Below are 7,970 nucleotides of genomic sequence, written 5' to 3'. Positions count from 1 at the left end.
CTCGGGGAATTTATTAATAAACACACTGAGTCTATAGGGGAAGCAGGGGGGGATGCTTTTCCCAGCTCTTTCACCTCCCTTTTCTCTTTCGTGCTGGATATGCCAGTTTTTGAGAATTTTGAATACTCTTGGGACATGCAGACCAGCTTGGTCCTATTGCTCGGTCTCCTGAATGTTTTTCAGTTTTTGTTTAGGGTTAAGCAACTATTTAAGACTACCACCCCGAGATCTGCCCCAAGGCTGGAGAGTCATGGATGGCATGGCATGTGGGAGAACATGGGCAGGTATCTAGAGAGTTTTTCACCTCCAATGGTCTGGGATTTCACCACCGAACAATTACAGAACCCCGATAAAGTGATAGAATATTTGAAAGGAAAATGCTGTGGCTATTCCAGAGAGGCACAACTCACTGCATTGTGCTGGGCCCTGGCCAGTATCTACCAAGCATTGCTCAATGGTGCGCAGCATCCTCAGGAGGAAGAGATGGAAACCAGGCTGACAGGCAGTGTGGCTGCTCCGGCCCCTGTGGCAGGCGCGGTGGCTGCCCCAGCCCCTGTGGCAGGCACGGTGTCTGCTCCGGCCCCTGTGGCAGGCACGGTGGCTGCTCCGGCCCCTGTGGCAGGCACGGTGGCTGCTCCGGCCCCTGCGGCAGGCACGGTGGCTGCTCCGGCCCCTGTGGCAGGCACGGTGGCTGCTCCGGCCCCTGCGGCAGGCACGGTGTCTGCTCCGGCCCCTGCAGCAGGCACGGTGGTTGCTCTGGCCCCTGCGGCAGGCACGGTGGTTGCTCCGGCCCCTGCGGCAGGCACGGTGTCTGCTCCAGCCCCTGCGGCAGGCGCGGTGGTTGCTCCGGCCCCTGTGGCAGGCACGGTGGTTGCTCCGGCCCCAGTGGCAGGCACGGTGTCTGCTCCGGCCCCTGCAGCAGGCGCGGTGGCTGCTCCGGCCCCAGTGGCAGGCACTGCAACTGAACCAGAAAACCAACCTGTGCCCATATCAGTTGCCCCTATCCAGAAGAAGAAATACACCAAGAAATCAGTTCGCTCAGCGAAGGATGACGATGATCCAGGGTTGTCACGAGAACAAGAGGAAGAGGCAGAACCAGAGATAATCACTCGATCCCTGTCCCTGAGTGAGCTGCGGGACATGCGAAAAGATTTCAGCCGACTTCCAGGTGAGCACATTGTCACCTGGCTGCTCCGGTGCTGGGACAACGGAGCTGGTAGCTTGGAATTGGAGAGTAGGGAAGCCAGGCAGCTGGGATCTCTGTCTAGAGAGGGGGGCATTGACAAGGCAATTGGGAAAAGGACACAAGCTCTCAGCCTCTGGAGGCGACTCCTGTCAGGCGTGAGGGAAAGGTATCCCTTCAGTGAAGATGTTGTATGTCATCCGAGCAAGTGGACCACCATGGAAAGAGGTATTCAGTACCTGAGAGAATTAGCCGTGCGGGAGATGATTTATTATGACCTGGACAATGCCCAGTTTCCCACAGATCCTGATGAGATCCAATGCACAAGGTCCATGTGGCGGAAGTTTGTACGGAGCGCACCATCATCATATGCCAACTCATTAGCAGTGATGGAATGGAAAGGCGAAGAGGGACCAACAGTGGATGAGGTGGCTGCCCGACTTCGGCAATATGAAGAAAATCTGTCTTCTCCCCTCGTCTCAGCTGTGGAGAAACTGTCCCGGAAGGTCCAGCAACTTGAAGAGAATATGTCCTCCCCGCCTGTACGAGCCAGTATCTCAGCTGTTAGGAACAGACGTTTTTCCACTCAAGATAGAGAATACAGGGAGTACACCCCACGAAGCACCCTGTGGTTCTGCTTGCGTGACCACGGAGAGGACATGAGGAAGTGGGATGGACAACCTACTTCAATCCTACGGGCACGGGTACAGGAATTGCAAGGAAGAACAACCACAAAAGCAGATCTCCCCAGGAAAAGTGCTGCCCCGGTTTCCAATGTGCAGTTCCCCAAACAGAATAGAAGGCCTGAGCCTACTTCTGATCCCCTTGAAGGAACCTCCAGAGCATTTCTGCACGAGGTGAGTGACGGATACTATGACCAGTATTAGGGGGGCCCTGCCTCCAGCCAGGTGGGGGAAAGGGACAACCGAGTTTATTGGACAGTGTGGATTCGATGGCCTGGCACATCAGAGCCACAGGAGTATAGAGCTTTAGTAGACACAGGTGCACAGTGTACCCTAATACCATCAAGCTATAGAGGGACAGAACCCATTTGTATTTCTGGAGTGACAGGGGGATCCCAAGAATTGACTGTACTGGAGGCTGAAGTGAGCCTAACAGGGAATGAGTGGCAAAAGCATCCCATTGTGACTGGTCCAGACGCTCCATGCATCCTTGGTATAGATTATCTCAGGAGAGGGTATTTTAAGGACCCGAAAGGGTACCGGTGGGCTTTTGGCATAGCTGCCTTGGAGGCGGAAGAAGTTAAACAGTTGTCTACCTTGCCTGGTCTCTCAGAGGACCCTTCTGTTGTGGGGTTGTTGAGGGTCGAAGAACAACAGGTGCCAATTGCTACCACAACAGTTCATCGGCGGCAGTATCGAACTAACCGAGATTCTCTGATCCCCATCCACAAGCTGATTCGTCAACTAGAGATTCAAGGAGTGATCAGCAAGACTCGCTCGCCCTTTAACAGTCCCATATGGCCAGTGCAGAAATCTAATGGAGAGTGGAGGCTAACTGTGGACTATCGTGGCCTTAATGAAGTTACTCCACCGCTGAGTGCTGCCGTGCCGGACATGTTAGAACTCCAATACGAACTGGAGTCCAAGGCGGCCAAATGGTATGCTACAATTGATATCGCTAATGCATTTTTCTCAATCCCTCTGGCAGCAGAGTGCAGATCACAGTTCGCTTTCACTTGGAGAGGTGTCCAGTACACCTGGAACCGACTGCCCCAGGGGTGGAAACACAGCCCCACCATTTGCCATGGACTGATCCAGACTGCACTGGAACAGGGTGAAGCTCCGGAACATCTGCAGTACATTGACGACATCATTGTATGGGGCAACACAGCAGAAGAAGTTTTTGAGAAGGGGAATAAAATAATTCAAATCCTTCTGAAAGCCGGTTTTGCCATAAGACGAAGTAAGGTCAAGGGACCTGCACAGGAGATCCAGTTTTTAGGAGTAAAATGGCAAGATGGACGCCGTCAGATCCCAATGGATGTGATCAATAAAATCGCAGCTATGTCTCCACCAACTAGTAAAAAGGAAGCACAAGCTTTCCTGGGCATTGTGGGTTTTTGGAGGATGCATATCCCAGATTACAGTCTGATTGTGAGCCCTCTGTATCAAGTAACCCGGAAGAAGAACGATTTTAAATGGGGTCCTGAGCAGCAACAAGCTTTTGAACAAATTAAACAGGAAATAGTCCACGCAGTAGCTCTGGGGCCAGTCCGGGCAGGACAAGATGTTAAAAACGTGCTCTACACCGCAGCTGGGGAGAACGGCCCTACTTGGAGCCTCTGGCAGAAAGCACCAGGGGAGACACGCGGTCGACCCCTAGGGTTTTGGAGTCGGGCATACAGAGGATCTGAAGCCCGCTATACTCCAACAGAAAAGGAGATACTGGCAGCATACGAAGGGGTTCGAGCTGCTTCAGAAGTGGTTGGTACGGAAGCACAGCTCCTCTTGGCACCTCGGCTGCCGGTGCTGGGTTGGATGTTCAAAGAAAGGGTCCCTGCTACACATCATGCAACGGATGCTACATGGAGTAAGTGGATTGCATTGATCACGCAGCGAACTCGAATGGGAAACCCCAGTCGCCCAGGAATTCTAGAGGTGATTATGGACTGGCCAGAAGGCAAGGATTTTGGAATGTCACCGGAGGAGGAGGTGATGCGTGCAGAAGAGGCTCCACCGTATAATGAACTACCAGAAAATGAGAAGAGATATGCCCTGTTCACTGATGGGTCCTGCCGGATTGTGGGAAAGCATAGAAAGTGGAAGGCTGCCGTGTGGAGTCCTACAAGACGAGTTGCAGAAGCCACTGAAGGGCAAGGTGAATCAAGCCAGTTTGCAGAGGTGAAAGCAATTCAGCTGGCTCTGGACATTGCTGAGCGGGAAAAATGGCCAGTACTTTATCTCTACACCGATTCATGGATGGTGGCAAATGCCTTGTGGGGGTGGTTACGGCAGTGGAAGCAGAGCAATTGGCAGCGCAGAGGCAAACCCATCTGGGCTGCTGAATTGTGGCAGGATATTGCTGCTCGGGTAGAGAATCTGGTTGTGAAAGTACGTCATGTAGATGCCCATGTACCCAAGAGCCGGGCCACTGAGGAACATCAGAACAACCAGCAAGTGGATCAGGCTGCTAAGATTGAAGTGGCCGAGGTGGATCTGGACTGGCAACATAAGGGTGAATTATTCATAGCTCGATGGGCCCATGACTCCTCAGGCCATCAAGGAAGAGACGCTACATATAGATGGGCTCGTGACCGAGGGGTGGATTTGACCATGGACACTATTGCACAGGTCATCCACGAATGTGAGACATGTGCTGCAATCAAGCAAGCCAAGCGATTAAAGCCTCTTTGGTATGGAGGACGATGGCTGAAATACAAATATGGGGAGGCCTGGCAGATCGATTATATTACACTCCCAGAAACCCGTCAAGGCAAGCGCTATGTGCTCACAATGGTGGAAGCAACCACTGGATGCTTGGAAACATATCCTGTGCCCCATGCCACCGCCCGGAACACCATCCTGGGCCTTGAAAAACAAATCCTGTGGCGACATGGCACCCCAGAGAGAATTGAGTCGGACAACGGGACTCATTTCCGAAACAGCCTCATTGACACCCGGGCCAAAGAGCACGGTATTGAACGGGTCTATCACATCCCTTATCATGCACCAGCCTCTGGGAAGATAGAACGGTACAATGGACTGTTAAAAACTGCACTGAGAGCAATGGGTGGTGGAACTTTAAAAAATTGGGATACACATTTAGCAAAGGCTACCTGGCTAGTTAACACCAGGGGGTCTACCAACCGAGCTGGCCCTGCCCAATCAAAACCTCCACGTACTGTGGAGGGAGATAAAGTCCCCGTAGTGCACATGAAGAATATGTTAGGGAAGACAGTCTGGGTTAGTCCTGCCTCAGGCAAAGGCAAACCTGTCCGTGGGATTGCCTTTGCTCAAGGACCCGGGTGCACTTGGTGGGTGATGCGGAAGGATGGGGAAGTTCGATGTGTACCACACGGGGACCTGATTTTGGGCGAGAATAGCCAGTGAATGAAACTGTATGATGTTAATTGCTAAATAACCCTGCCACTGTACATCTCATTTCTGTAACTGCTATTGGTTGTACTATAATAAGAATCACCCAAACTAATGACAAATGGACTCTGATGAAAAACCAAGTAAAGTGCAGCAGCGAAGGGACCAGGACTGACCTCAGCAGCTGGCGTCCAGCAACTTCACTGAGATCGACATCTTCAACCCATGGACCATGGACATGAGCCGCACCGGATACATCAGCCACAAGCCCCAAGAATACAGCATGCGACAGTCCAGCTCCACACACGCCATCTTGCATGCCCTGAGGGACTGTTCCAACAGATGGAGCTCGAAGTCATGGACTAAATGAACTCAACGGACATTTTAGAGTGATGGCGCACAGACTAAGGACATTACGCCTGTATGGAGATATACATATGTATATATATATATATGTATGTCAGGGGAAACTGATAGTATTTAATTGGAAACTGTAAGATCTGGGCATGGCATGAAATGGTATGGAATAAGGGGTGGATGATGTCCTGGGTCTGGCGGGGATAGGGTTAATTCTCCCCAGGACCTAGCAGGGACACAGGTATTCCATCCCATGTGAGCCATGCTCAGGGGGTAACAGGAGCTAGCCGGGGAAGGGGAGGGGCAGGAAGTCATCCCCCAGGGGAGCGGAGCGGTCGGGGGCGTCCCGGGTGCGATCGGCAAGCGGTGGTATCGTACTCGTGGCTGTGTATTCCTCTGTCGGTGTTATTATTGTTGTTGTTTCTTGCTCTCCTTGCTGTTCTGTTAAATTGCCTTTGTCTCAACCCACGAGTTTTTGCCTTTTTCTTCCGATTCTGCCCTCCCGGCCGCGCTGGGGGGGAGGGCCCCATCTGAGCGAGCGGCTGCCACGTGGTCCTTTGTTGCCGTCTGAGGCTAAACCACGACATAGGGTTTCATTACATATGTTGTTTCAATCCGTAATGTAACATGTTTCTGTCATTCAAGTTAAATAAAGATCCTACCTGTAACCAAATATATTTTAACTTGTTTCATCTACTTACAACTATGTCATACCAGAGAGACTTGAGCAACAGAGGGAGATTGCTTCTTAAGAGGGTATTTTATGGATCTAATATTCATAGACATTATGACTATTTATGGAAAACCAGATGCAGAAATAGTGTCGGTGCATGGAAAGTCTGTTTTTAACTTTTAGGACAGTCTGTGATGGAACATACACTTAGCTCTGCCATTTTCATCTTTTTTCCTTGAGAGATGCGTCTCAGGATCCGAAATTCAAATATAACAGAAAAATAACCAGCCAGTCAGTAGTGGCAGCAAGATAGGGTTGGTGTAACAAGCCGACCAAAGGAATCCTTCCATTGTCTGTTACATCACAGCGGCATCTCGTGCCAAAGTGAGATGGACGGTAACAGCAGTGATGCCTCAGCCCAGCTCTCTCAGCTTCCCTGCCCTCCCCCTGCCCTGTCTCCCCTTTCGGAGCTAGAGAGTAAAACTGGAGGAGGTGGAGATGGCTGAAGAGCAGCGCTTCCTCTGCCCCGCCGCGAAAGGGTTGGGGGAACAGACAACTCTTGGCCAATTCTGCTGAGGCTTTAATGGCTCTTGTTTGCCTGACACAGAAGCAGCTGTGGCAGTCAGTCAGAAAATAATTGTACACTGTTTAAATGCCACATAAAAGCATTGACCTCATCTTTGAGGGCTGATGTGGTTTTTATGGTGTAACCAACAATCACAACACTGGGAGTAGAAGCTAGGCTTTAGGTGACCTCACTTCACTAACCATACTCAAGTTTAGGTGGATGTCTTTTTTCATATCTCTATAAATCTCTAATAAGTTGTAATAAATAAAATTGAACCGGTCTTGTAGGTGTGCACATTTAAAAAAAAAAAAATAATTACTATAGACTTGTTGAAAAGCTCTATTTCCAATTAGCTGGGTTTAGGTGACCTCTGGTGGTAAGAGAACCTGTCCTAACCATAAGGCAAAATAATCTTAAAAGCCCTCAGGGAAGACAACACAATTGCTTTAAATTTCAGCTGTTTTCCACCTTCCATGAGTGAAAACATGCTGGTAAAACCCTTGGCTTCCAGGAGAGGGGAGGAGCAGGGGCTGGCAGGGAACAGGCCTGTCTGAAAGCAGCCACGTAGGAACCTTCTGAGGAAGCTGCAAAAGCTGCTGACAACGTTTCTGAGCTCGGTCCTAAAAATATTTGCTTCCCTGTTCTGACAGAGAGCTGGGCACAGTCTGCTTTGAGGGATTTGGTTTCTGCGTTCTCTGTGCTGCGTTTTAGGGCCTGTCCTGGTACTCCCTTATTGCACTAGGGACAAATAAGTAGGAAGGACCATATTATCACACTTGAAAAAAAAAAAAAAAACCTTCTTCAAAAAAGTATTTCAAGAGTGAAGTTTGAGCTCTATTATCACTGAAAACAAGAAAAAAAAAAAGGATAAAAGCGAGTCAAGAGCTATTGATTCTTTGCCTCTGACCCTGATGTTGCCTGATAACCCACACTGACCCGCGAGCCAGTTGGAAGAACTCGGCTGCTTTTGGAGCTGCGTTTATGCCACGTTTCACATGTTAGATCTCTCCAGCCTGTGCTTAATGGTGCCAACCAAAGCCCATCGTTATCTCACTGGGGAGCCTTCCTGCAAGCTCTTTTCACTTGAGGAGGGCCCGGGAAGGAGGGAAGGAGTAAGGGGTAGGTGAAAGC

The sequence above is a fragment of the Numenius arquata genome, chromosome 13, assembly GCF_964106895.1.
Source record: "Numenius arquata chromosome 13, bNumArq3.hap1.1, whole genome shotgun sequence".
In the NCBI taxonomy this organism is placed as follows: Eukaryota; Metazoa; Chordata; class Aves; order Charadriiformes; family Scolopacidae; genus Numenius; species Numenius arquata.
Note: the sequence above shows the minus strand (reverse complement) of the source record.